The sequence below is a fragment of the Dermacentor albipictus genome, unplaced genomic scaffold (assembly GCF_038994185.2).
Source record: "Dermacentor albipictus isolate Rhodes 1998 colony unplaced genomic scaffold, USDA_Dalb.pri_finalv2 scaffold_84, whole genome shotgun sequence".
NCBI lineage: Eukaryota > Metazoa > Arthropoda > Arachnida > Ixodida > Ixodidae > Dermacentor > Dermacentor albipictus.
In genome coordinates, this window is record NW_027225638.1 from 202501 (window position 1) to 215000 (window position 12500).

The window sequence follows — 12500 nt, forward strand, 5'->3', positions numbered from 1 at the left end:
TGGGACAAGCCCCTGTCAGGGGGACTTGCACCGTCGCAAACACCCGAGAACGTCGCCTCCCATACACCACATTTCCCGACCGCCTGCAAGGACGGGGGATTCGGTGCTGGGCTCGGTCCCGTTTCGCTCGCAGCTACTCAGGGAATCCCTGTTGGTTTCTTTTCCTCCGCTTAGTGATATGCTTAAATTCAGCGGGTTGTCTCGCCTGATCTGAGGTCGACAACGGATACATCGCTTTCGCCCATTCCAGCACGACCGAGTACGACGCCCTGCCACGTCCTTACGGACGAGGCTGGCAGGCGGCACAACGCCTGCGCGCGTGCGTCATACGAGCGGTACATGCCGAAACGGACTCGACACGTTCGAAAACCCAGCGCCAACCGAGTGCGACGCCCTACCACGTCCTTCGCCCAACACGGAGCTACTTATAGACGAGGCTGGCAGGCGGTGAACCGCCTGCACGCGTGCGGCGCACGAGCAGTTGCGTGGTAAGCGACCGTGTCTGAAGCCCAAAACACCACCGAGGCAAAGATCGCCTTAGCAGCGCGCCGCTTCAGCGGGCACCGCAGGGGCGACTAAAACCTGGCGGGAGGCATCGTCTCGTGTAGCGTCGCCCCTGCCCCAACTGGAGTGGCCCAGTCTTAAGGGGACAGAGACTGCGAAGCACTTGGACCGACGGCGGACTACGACGGAACGCTTCAGCTCGGCCAACGCTCTCGAGGGAGACATTTTCCGTCTCGCGGCAATTCTCCGCCGTGCCGTGCTCTTCTCGCTCGCAGACGGCGCTCTCGCGTCGAACCGCTTTCGGGGGCCACCCTTCTCCTCCCCGCTCCTCGCACGAATCTGCCGATTCCCATTCGTGCGACGAAGCCCGGAAGGGCGCCCACACAGCTGCGGTGACGTGAGCGAGCGACCAGCTCTGGAGCTCGACGTACTCCGAAGGCAAACAACGCAAATTGCGATCGCTTCCGACTCTCTCGCAAAGGTGCGCGCTACAAGGCAACAGACGTTCGCGCCTCGAGCTTGGACCGCTCTTTCCCTGCAGGTATCCGACTCCATCCTGCGGCGGTCTTGCCAGAGGCGCGCACTCGTCACGCTGCAGTAGTAATGCCTCGTTTCCGTCTCTTCGAAGATTTGGCACGACGGCTCGCCACCGTCTCCTTCTCGTGAGGTTGCTGGCGCGTGGCTTCAGCGCTCAACGTACTGTCCATGATGCCGACGCGGTCAAAACGAGTCGACGGACGCACGTTCCCTGTGCGCCGAAGGCTCTCTTGATATGTGATCCGACCCTCAGACAGACGAAGCCAAGGGAAGACCCAAGGCCGCAATGTGCGTTCAAAGAATCAGTGCTCAGTGTGTCCTGCAATTCACACCAAGTCTCGCAGCTGGCTGCGTTCTTCATCGACCCGAGAACCGAGTGATCCACCGCTTAGAGTCGTGAAAAATAGTTTGTTCAATTCAGTACAGTACAACCAGTGTTTCAGGCACGTGGCGTCTCCCTGTGTGTGGTTTCGAAGAGCGCCTTTCGGCGTGCGCTACTCCTGTTTCGCTCTTTCGTTCGGCGGTCACGCGTTTCCGCATGACCGCTGCTGATCCAACAGCCTACTCGAGACGAAAGACAAGAGCTTGGCGCGCGCGTACTCGCGCAGCTCTCCAAAGCCACTCGGCCAGTGCCAGGGACGGCTCTCTGCGCCGGAGCCACAACAAGTCTACTTGAGGCGGAAGACGAAGCCAGCAAGGGCCTGGCCGCAAGTGCGTTCGAATACGGGATTACAGTCCCTCGTCTGTCCGTACTTCCTCTTTCGACGTGCGGCGCCTTCCCAAAGCGCACAAGTCCGCAAACCGCAGAACGCTTCCGACGTAGCAAAGCCGCGTTTCCTTCGGTACTTCGCAGCAACGCCGCCTTTCCCTCGGCGGCGGGCAAATAGCCTGCAGACGTCGTCGCATTGAACCGCGAACTCGACACCTCGCGCGTCACGAGCGGGAGCCGACCGGCAGCCTCCGGCCCTTTCGGGCGCGGTGGAATTTGCCGCGGAGGACGGGAGAGTGCTTTAGGCCACGGTTCCTTCCGTACTTGGCAGCCGCACCCTCAATACCGCCGGTTCCATGACCGACCGAGCGCCGCACCGTTCCTTTAGTACTTGGGCAGCAACAAAGTCGGGTCGTTACTCCACACTCGCCGCAGGAAGCGACCGGCAGCCGCCAGCCTTTTCAGACTCGGCAGCGTTTGCCGCGGAGGACGGGAGAGCGCTCGCACCACGGTTCCGTGTGTACTAAGCGGCAGCGGCATTAGCTCTCGACCGTCAGTTCCTTGACCGACCGCACGCTTCGCCGTTCCCCTCGTACTGGGCAAGAGCAGCAGGTCGGGTCGTCTTACTCCCATTCCGCGCAAGAGTGCCGAGGCGGACTTCAGAAAGCCCACCCAACAGTGTGCGTTACGCCGTTTCTACCCGCGGGCGCGGCCAAGCCAACCGTCCAAGGTTGCAGCCGGCGTCCACTGGGCGCAACAAATTTGGCACGGGGCGCCCTTCGAAATTCGGGCAATCCCCGGCATGTTCGGGTATAGCCGTCCCCGCGTCCAAGCGGGGCCAGCGGCGGAAAGCGTCGGGCGCAGCGAGCTGCTTCACCCACACGGGGTAGAAACAATGGCGCTCGTCACCCTCGAACAATCCGGTAATGATCCTTCCGCAGGTTCACCTACGGAAACCTTGTTACGACTTTTACTTCCTCTAAATGATCAAGTTTGGTCATCTTTCCAACAGACCGGCGCAACCGAAAGGCCGCGCCGGACATCGGTCCGAAGACCTCACTAAATCATTCAATCGGTAGTAGCGACGGGCGGTGTGTACAAAGGGCAGGGACGTAATCAACGCGAGCTTATGACTCGCGCTTACTGGGAATTCCTCGTTCAAGGGGAACAATTGCAAGCCCCTATCCCAATCACGAAAGAAGTTCCACGGGTTACCCAGTCTTTTCAGACAGGGATAAAGACACGCTGCTTCCTTCAGTGTAGCGCGCGTGCGGCCCCGGACATCTAAGGGCATCACAGACCTGTTATTGCTCTGTTTCGTGCGGCTAGGAGCCGCTTGTCCCTCTAAGAAGGTTGTAAGGTGCTGGGAACCCCGCACCTATTTAATAGGCTAGAGTCTCGTTCGTTATCGGAATTAACCAGACAAATCGCTCCACCAACTAAGAACGGCCATGCACCACCATCCACCGAATCAAGAAAGAGCTCTCAATCTGTCAATCCTCCCAGTGTCCGGGCCGGGTAAGTTTTCCCGTGTTGAGTCAAATTAAGCCGCAGGCTCCACTCCTGGTGGTGCCCTTCCGTCAATTCCTTTAAGTTTCAGCTTTGCAACCATACTTCCCCCGGAACCCAAACACTTTGGTTTCCCGGAAGCTGCCCGCCGAGTCATTTGAGTAACTCAGGCGGATCGCTGGTTGGCATCGTTTATGGTCAGAACTAGGGCGGTATCTGATCGCCTTCGAACCTCTGACTTTCGTTCTTGATCAAAGAAAACATTCTTGGCAAATGCTTTCGCAGTAGTTCGTCTTGCGACGGTCCAAGAATTTCACCTCTAGCGCCGCAATACGAATGCCCCCGTCTGTCCCTCTTAATCATTACCTCGTATTCCAAAAACCAACAGAACAGAAACGAGGTCTTGTTCTATTATTCCATGCAAGTTTATTCAGGCGACTCGCCTGCGTTGAGCACTCTAATTTTTTCAAAGTAAAAGCACCGGCCTTCTCGAGGCACACAATGAAGTGCACCAAGAAAGGACCGGCATGATGTTCAGTCCGAGCCGTCGCATCGGGTAGATGCACTACTCGTCTGGAACTGAGATCCAACTACGAGCTTTTTAACCGCAGCAGCTTTAGTATACGCTATTGGAGCTGGAATTACCGCGGCTGCTGGCACCAGACTTGCCCTCCAATTGATCCTCGTTAAAGGATTTAGAGTGTACTCATTTCAATTACGGGGCCTCAAAAGAGTCCCGTATTGTTATTTTTCGTCACTACCTCCCCGTGCCGGGAGTGGGTAATTTGCGCGCCTGCTGCCTTCCTTGGATGTGGTAGCCGTTTCTCAGGCTCCCTCTCCGGAATCGAACCCTGATTCTCCGTTACCCGTAACAACCATGGTAAGCAAGTAACCTACCATCGAAAGTTGATAAGGCAGACACTTGAAAGAAACGTCGCCGGCTCGTGGCCATGCGATCAGCACAAAGTTATCCAGAGTCACCACACAATACGGGCCGAAACCCGATCGATCTTGGTCTAATAAAAGCACCCGTCGCCCAAAGGGCTTCAGGCTCACTGCATGTATTAGCTCTAGAATTGCCACAGTTATCCAAGTAGGAAGAAACGATCTAAGGAACCATAACTGATTTAATGAGCCATTCGCGGTTTCGCCTTATTTCGGCATGTACTTAGACATGCATGGCTTAATCTTTGAGACAAGCATATGATTACTGGCAGGATCAACCAGGTAATCGTTCAACTGCGCGTCCCGCCTGTCAAGCAGGCCGGACGCCGTTTTTGCGATGCCGAGGCCACCTTCAGGCGCCCCAGCACGCTTCGTTCTTGCAAAGAGTAGCACTTTGCACAGTCCGAGACGACGGCGTTCGAGCTCGCTACGGCGCCCTCCCCGAAGGGCCGGGTATCGCCACGCGGCAAGAAGCACGCAACATTCTCGATAGACTGGTTGTGTCGACTCGATCACGGCTTGCGGTTTCTCTTGAGCCCGCAGCACAGGTGGACCGACCGACACTTGCAACGTAGCCGAGACGGCAAAGCCGCCAGGCGACGGGTCACGCCCGCGCCTTCGGCGCTTTCGCATTTGACTCGTCCGAGGACGATGCGGAACACAACTCGATATCGTGGAGAAAGCGTCGTCCGACAACCAGCCCCTAACGCATCAAGCGGATGAGGCTGCAGACGTCAGCTGTGGGATCCACGGGAGCGATACCGGGGACACGCTTGACGGGCACGAAGCCCGCCGCATATCAAACACCCAGGTCGCTTTTGGGGGCGACTGCTCTCTGGGACCCCCATATAATAGCAGCGATAAGTTCCCAAATCTCCATGGGGCCGTACTCGTGCCACTTTCGACGAGCGTTTGGCGAAAATCGTGCCGCCTCGCAGCGCCGCGAGCGAGATGGAAAGCTTACGTCGGCAGCGCAATGCCGAAGTCGTGAAAGCGCAGCGCGTCGACCGAATGCGCGAACGGCAATCTCTCGCCTATGGACAGCGCGGTTTCCAGAACAATCGCCTTTCTGTGCCCCTACGGGGCCGCACGCTAGCGCGGCCCTTTCGCCGTTTCCGAGCACGAGTGCGACCGGCGCGGGCGGCGTGCTCGACACCCCGGCTGACGCCGTTTCGGACTTTGTCTCTTCGCGCGCTCGCGCCAACGCCGCGGCAAAACGACGACCTCTGCGCGGTTCTTTCCCGGTTCCCGGCGTGCTATAGTGCAGCCAGCCGGACGGTGGCGACGACTCAGTCGCGGCCGTGCGGTGGCTTGTACGCCAAAGTTGCGTGACGGGCGTCGAGCTCCCGCCGCGGCCCGGCTCAGGTGGTTTCGGACTTCTGTCTCTTCCGAGCGCTCGCGTCGTCGTGGGCACGATTCTCGAGTGCGGAGCGGTGCGCGGACACCACCACGAACACGCGCAAGCCGAAAACGGCACTACGGTACAACGTCGGCCAGGGCGGTACGGCCCCCTTATGTGAGCAGCGATAAGTGACCAGATCTCCACGGGGCCGTACTCGTGCGACAAGGCGGCGTACTGCGCCGAGCCGAGCGCCAATATTTGGCCTTGGCACGGCCGATTTGAGCTCTCGCGATCGCCGCGGTACCGCCGCTCACCGATTCAAGGCACGCTAGCGCGGCCCCTTCGCCATTTTTCGAGTAAGAGTGCGAAAAGCGCGCGCGGCGTGCTCGTCGCCCCGGCTGACGTAGTCTCGGACTTAGTCTCGCTCACGCCGCCCCGGCTGACGTCGTCTCGGACTTAGTCGCGCTCACACCGCCCCGGCTCACGTGGTTTCGGACTTCCGTCTCTTCCGAGCGCTCGCGTCGTCGTGGGCACGATTCTCGAGTGCGGAGCGGTGCGCGGACACCACCACGAACACGCGCAAGCCGAAAATGGCACTACGGTACAACGTCGGCCAGGGCGGTACGGCCCCCTTATATGAGCAGCGATAAGTGACCAGATCTCCACGGGGCCGTACTCGTGCGACAAGGCGGCGTACTGCGCCGAGCCGAGCGCCAATATTTGGCCTTGGCACGGCCGATTTGAGCTCTCGCGATCGCCGCGGTACCGCCGCTCACCGATTCAAGGCACGCTAGCGCGGCCCCTTCGCCATTTTTCGAGTAAGAGTGCGAAAAGCGCGCGCGGCGTGCTCGTCGCCCCGGCTGACGTAGTCTCGGACTTAGTCTCGCTCACGCCGCCCCGGCTGACGTCGTCTCGGACTTAGTCGCGCTCACACCGCCCCGGCTCACGTGGTTTCGGACTTTCGTCTCTTCCGAGCGCTCGCGTCGTCGTGGGCACGATTCTCGAGTGCGGAGCGGTGCGCGGACACCACCACGAACACGCGCAAGCCGAAAACGGCACTACGGTACAACGTCGGCCAGGGCGGTACGGCCCCTTATAAGAGCAGCGATAAGTGACCAGACCTCCACGGGGCCGTACTCGTGCGACAAGGCGGCGTACTGCGCCGAGCCGAGCGCCAATATTTGGCTTTGGCACGGCCGATTTGAGCTCTCGCGATCGCCGCGGTACCGCCGCTCACCGATTCAAGGCACGCTAGCGCGGCCCCTTCGCCATTTTTCGAGTAAGAGTGGGAAAAGCGCGCGCGGCGTGCTCGACGCCCCGGCTGACGTCGTCTCGGACTTGGTCGACGCCCCGGCTGACGTAGTCTCGGACTTAGTCTCGCTCACGCCGCCCCGGCTGACGTCGTCTCGGACTTAGTCGCGCTCACACCGCCCCGGCTCACGTGGTTTCGGACTTTCGTCTCTTCCGAGCGCTCGCGTCGTCGTGGGCACGATTCTCGAGTGCGGAGCGGTGCGCGGACACCACCACGAACACGCGCAAGCCGAAAACGGCACTACGGTACAACGTCGGCCAGGGCGGTACGGCCCCTTATAAGAGCAGCGATAAGTGACCAGACCTCCACGGGGCCGTACTCGTGCGACAAGGCGGCGTACTGCGCCGAGCCGAGCGCCAATATTTGGCTTTGGCACGGCCGATTTGAGCTCTCGCGATCGCCGCGGTACCGCCGCTCACCGATTCAAGGCACGCTAGCGCGGCCCCTTCGCCATTTTTCGAGTAAGAGTGGGAAAAGCGCGCGCGGCGTGCTCGACGCCCCGGCTGACGTCGTCTCGGACTTGGTCGACGCCCCGGCTGACGTAGTCTCGGACTTAGTCTCGCTCACGCCGCCCCGGCTGACGTCGTCTCGGACTTAGTCGCGCTCACACCGCCCCGGCTCACGTGGTTTCGGACTTGCGTCTCTTCCGAGCGCTCGCGTCGTCGTGGGCACGATTCTCGAGTGCGGAGCGGTGCGCGGACACCACCACGAACACGCGCAAGCCGAAAACGGCACTACGGTACAACGTCGGCCAGGGCGGTACGGCCCCTTATAAGAGCAGCGATAAGTGACCAGACCTCCACGGGGCCGTACTCGTGCGACAAGGCGGCGTACTGCGCCGAGCCGAGCGCCAATATTTGGCCTTGGCACGGCCGATTTGAGCTCTCGCGATCGCCGCGGTACCGCCGCTCACCGATTCAAGGCACGCTAGCGCGGCCCCTTCGCCATTTTTCGAGTAAGAGTGGGAAAAGCGACCGCGGCGTGCTCGACGCCCCGGCTGACGTCGTCTCGGACTTAGTCGACGCCCCGGCTGACGTAGTCTCGGACTTGGTCTCGCTCACGCCGCCCCGGCTGACGTAGTCTCGGACTTGGTCTCGCTCACGCCGCCCCGGCTGACGTCGTCTCGGACTTAGTCGCGCTCACACCGCCCCGGCTCACGTGGCTTCGGACTTGGTCTCTTCGAGCGCTCGCAGCCAGGTCGGGGCCGACGCCGACGTCTGCGTGGGGCTTCAACGATTCCCGGCGCGACGCAATGCAACTGCGCGCAGGATGCCAGCGACTCCGCCGTGGCCGTGCGGCGGTGTACACGCAGAAGTTTCGTGAAGGGGTATCGAGCTCCCGCCGCCCCGGCGGACGTGGTTTCGGACTTTAGCGCTCGCAGCGATCTCGCGGCGATCGCTGACGTCTGCGCGGTTTCAGGTGTGCTACGATGCAGCAGTCTGCCGCACGACAATTTACGGAAGCGAGTGCATTCCGCCCCGGCGGACGCGGCAGCGGACTTTGTGCCTGCGGGAGTGCTCTTGTTGCTGTAAAATTTGAACGGGTGCAGCTGCGCGAAGCAAGTGTACACATTTTCTCTCTCTCTCTCTCTCTCTCTGCCTCTGAGGCGACTGTAATTTTAATTTAAATGCAATTGGAGGCGGGAGCAACCTGATGAGAGTAGGCGGACTTCGGCACACCTTGTAGTTTAGAAATTGTTTTCAAGCTTTGAGGACATACACAATCGCGCCATCTGCTTTCCCCGTCTCTTTGGCACTTCATAGTGTGTGCAGCATGCTCTGCATTCCAAAGAAACGCGCCTGTTTCTCCCCCTCTCTCACGTTCTTCTTGTCTTTCTTGCTGCTCTTGTGAGAAGTTGCTATGCTCTTTACTCGCTGTAAAATAGAATGCTTGCGCGAGCCAACAACTTGCGTGTCTTTCTTTTTTTTTGTTGTTGTTGTTTTTTTCTCTCTTCCCAAGACGTTTCTGCCATTATTCACTAGCTCTCGTTCTTAGTATGCAACGGAGCGTTAGCTCGCGCCATCTACCTTTCTTTCTGTATGGCGAAGGCCGTAGGTTTTCCTAGTTCCGCACACAGATGGCGCGGATGCGTTTTCGCGCCAGTTTCGAACGACCTCGCTGTACACATGTTTCTCATTTAAAAGTTTCAAAGGGGCTTGCGAAAGGGCGTGGTCCTTTTTTCTTGCGCAAGGCTGAGCTTTCCAGCTGTGCTTAAGCTATGCTAGCATGTGTGCGTATGTGTGTGTGTGTGTGTGTGTGTGTGTGTGTGTGTGTGTGCGTGCGCGCGCGCGCGTGCGTGCGCGTGCATATGTGTGCGTGTGTGTGTATACACGCACACGGTAAAGATGATGGGGTAGCGCTATTTCTTTCTTTCTTTCTTTCTTTTTTAACAACACCTGTGCTCCACATGGCGATCTTCCTGCCCTCTATGTTTCCGGTTGGAAGGAGTGCGCAGCCTTTTCTATATTTATTTATTTTTTTTTTTTCATTCTCTTTCATTCGTACATGAGGCGCGCTACCTAATTCTAGCGGTCGAATCGACACGTTGCAATCCGTCCCGGCCTGTGCCGTATGAAAACTTTCAGTGGGCCTTGCGGTAAATAAAAGGAAATGAGGGAAATGCGCGTAGTGTATTACACTTGCGCACGGGCTTGAAACGAAGGCCTCAAAGAAAGCCGCCTTGAGCGGTCGCATTCAGACGGAAGTAAGCATTCCCCTTGCGCGTGTTTTCCGCTCGCCTGTTCCGTTTTCTACGAGGTTGCCTTCGTTGGTTTTGCCTTGCGAACAAGCTTGCGCTCGGGTCTCGTTTCTACGCGACGGCGTTTCGTTAACAGTGAAAGACTGAGGCGTCGCGAGTTGATTCGCGAGATAGAGAGCATAGAGTCTCTAGACGGGCTGGGTTTTATAAGATTGCCCACGCTGTTGCTGAGGTTACCAATGTCGCCAGGGCACCCACAAGGCAGTGGTACAATGGAGTGAAGTGAAAGACATCGCTTCTCGGCCTTTTGGCTAAGATCAAAGTGTAGTATCTGTTCTTATCAGCTTAATATCTGATACGGGTTCTATATGGACCCACGATATTAAACCTATTTTTGGAAGTTGGCGGAGTGCTTGAAGCCTGCTTCACCTCCGCCGCAGGTCGGCCCGGTATTGCACTACCTCCGGGATCGGCCCCCGCTCACTTAGGTGAGACTTCATTCAATCAAAATGAAGAACACAAGCTCGAAGCGAGCACTCACGTGACACGCACCATTCCCATACTATACGCAACGATGACGGTGTTTCTGAACGATTGTCTGCTGTAATGAGCCACTTGGGGGGGGGGGGGGGGGGGAGGGTGATTAGCCGTGGGTTTTGCAATCAATGTAAGTCCCACTCAAAGCCAACACTGCATTTTGGAGTTCACTATCGCTTTGATCCGTAAACGACAGCAAGCTCGCCCTGCGAAAATCCGCTGCCCTAGTGGAAGAAAGGTTCCCTATGAAACAAAAATGGAGTGCCCGATTTCCGGCAACATTTTCGCTGCAGTGGGACCGAGCGCCTCGAAAACAAACTTGTCGTATGGCCAAGTGTGGCGAAATATATTCAAGGGTTCAGAGGTGCCTCAGCTTTCCAACCTGTATGTTATGAATACCTGTTGCTACCTTTTCGTCATCATCATCCTGCTGGCTACGACCACTGCAGGGCAAAGACCTCTCCCATTATTCTCCAAGCACTCCGGTCACGTGTAAGCCCGGTCACGGTCGCCGTCTAGTGCCTGCGCCCTTCCTAATCTAATCTGCCCTCCTAAATTTCCGCCACCCCGTGCTACGCTTCCCTTCTCTTGGAATTCAGTCGGTAACCCTTAATTGATGATCTTCCCCCCACATTGCATGCCCTGCGCACGCCCATTTCTTTTTCTTGGTTTAAACTAAGGTGTCATTAGCTCGCGTTTGTTCGCTCACCCCCCGAATCTGCTCTATTCTTATCCCCCGTAGCGCTACACCCATCATTCTTCTTTCCAAAGCTCGTCGCGTCGCCCTCAGTTACCCTTCGGTAATCCTTAAGGTCCTTCGTTGCGGCACTCGCGGCATCTTTCTCATTTAAATAAGGCTATTTCGTTCAGTTTTGGGGGAAAACTCAATGAGCTAGGCGCGATTGTGTCCCCGGCGCCGCTCTCAACAAGATGGCGGCGCCCAGGCTTTTTGCCTGGTGGTTCGGCTTGACGCAGAACACGCCTGCAGGGCAGTGAAGCCGCATTGAAGGGGCAACGAGCGGCGCAGTGAAGCGCATGCTCGGGCGAAAAACGCGAACATCAGCCAAAAATACAACCAAATGGCCAAATACGAATTTCCGTTATGGGAAATTGGAGTTCAGTTGGCGCGTTGCGCTCGCCTAAGGTAAAGAACATAAATGCGAGTGCCACATCAGCCAAGTCAATGCTGAGGATCGCGTATCATTTCTTATTTATTTTTCCCCTTGCCTCCTGGCCTGCGTGGCCCTAGCGCGCATGCCCACGAAAGTAATGCAATAAGGAAAACGCGAAATCATGCGGTGACGGCTGTATCATATCCATTGTGCGTGCTTTGTTCTTTTTGGACTACAGTGGTGTGCGTTATGAGAAAGTTTCAGTGACCAGCGAACCTATATTTAGAACCACATTTACGGTTACTGCTAACAAGCTGCGGGTAGGTGTTTTTTTTTTCTTTCTTTCTTTTTTTCGCTACCAACGATGGGTTATCGCAACCGCGATCGGTTGTGCTAGACGCGTTCTTGCCAAACGTTGGCTCTATACGCGACCCGTGACGCGTGGTCGGCACATTCAAGCAGTCCATTGCAAACCGTTCCAAGAAGAAGGATGCTAGCTCCACGTTCCGCCGGGAGCGCTAGTTCGAAGATTGTACTTTTAGACCCTCGAGGAAGCACCGCCATCCCACGTTTTCTATAACGCGCTAAGACTCAGAGCGACAGCGACCACTTGTCTTTGTCAATATCTCGGACACACTTTTTTTTTTTTCTTTAATCCAGATCGTCAGACGAGCCCGCGTTCACGCGCACTCGCTCTCTCCGATAAGCAGGGTAGCTCGGTTGGGGTGTTGTAGGGCCTCGCGCATGCGCTGCTGAGTTCGTCGCTTCGCCGGCCGGTCGACGCTGGCGCGGTACTGGTAATCAACTTCGACGGGCATGGTGAAACGTCACTGTGAAACGTCACGACTAGCAATGCAATGTGTTTGCGAGCAATCGGAGAAATGAGAGAGCCCCTGTAGATTAGTGGAAACGTTCCTCCAAGTATTACGTTTGCAATTTGCGCCTACGAACATGAACTAGACAAAGGAAATGATCTGTAGCCGCCTTCACTTCATAAAATTCCCGTACGAAGAAATTTGCGTGCGCACGTGATCTCCCGCATGAAACCAGACGATAGGTTAATTTTAGCCGTTCATTTCGATTTGCCGAATGTAAACCGGAACACTTTCTCCACGCGCTCTTGAGGTTTGAATGACAATCAATGACATGCTTTTTTTATATATTTTTGTTTGTTCTATCTGGAACCAAAAGAATTCAGAACGCCATTTCAATCTTAGATTCGATTCACGCCTTGCGTTACGTCACCCCTGGCATATCTGATGAACACGCTCTGCTGTTAAGCTTCATGATCACGG

At 56.9% G+C, this 12500-nt stretch overlaps 3 non-coding genes and 1 pseudogene across 3 annotated transcripts; 1 reads left to right on the forward strand and 3 right to left on the reverse strand.

The window, feature by feature from the left end:
• Nucleotides 1-219, reverse strand: part of LOC139053249 (large subunit ribosomal RNA) — a 5128-nt pseudogene extending 4909 nt beyond the window's left edge.
• A 1065-nt stretch (nt 220-1284) lies between these two features.
• Nucleotides 1285-1437, reverse strand: LOC139053257 (5.8S ribosomal RNA). Its single transcript, XR_011510355.1, has one exon. It is a non-coding gene; the product is annotated as a 5.8S ribosomal RNA (ribosomal RNA).
• A 1237-nt stretch (nt 1438-2674) lies between these two features.
• On the reverse strand, nt 2675-4489 carry LOC139053295 (small subunit ribosomal RNA). The gene has a single exon (XR_011510392.1). It is a non-coding gene; the product is annotated as a small subunit ribosomal RNA (ribosomal RNA).
• Nucleotides 4490-9847: 5358 nt separating this feature from the next.
• On the forward strand, nt 9848-10039 carry LOC139053277 (U2 spliceosomal RNA). Its single transcript, XR_011510374.1, has one exon. It is a non-coding gene; the product is annotated as a U2 spliceosomal RNA (small nuclear RNA).
• The last annotated feature ends 2461 nt before the right edge of the window (nt 10040-12500 follow it).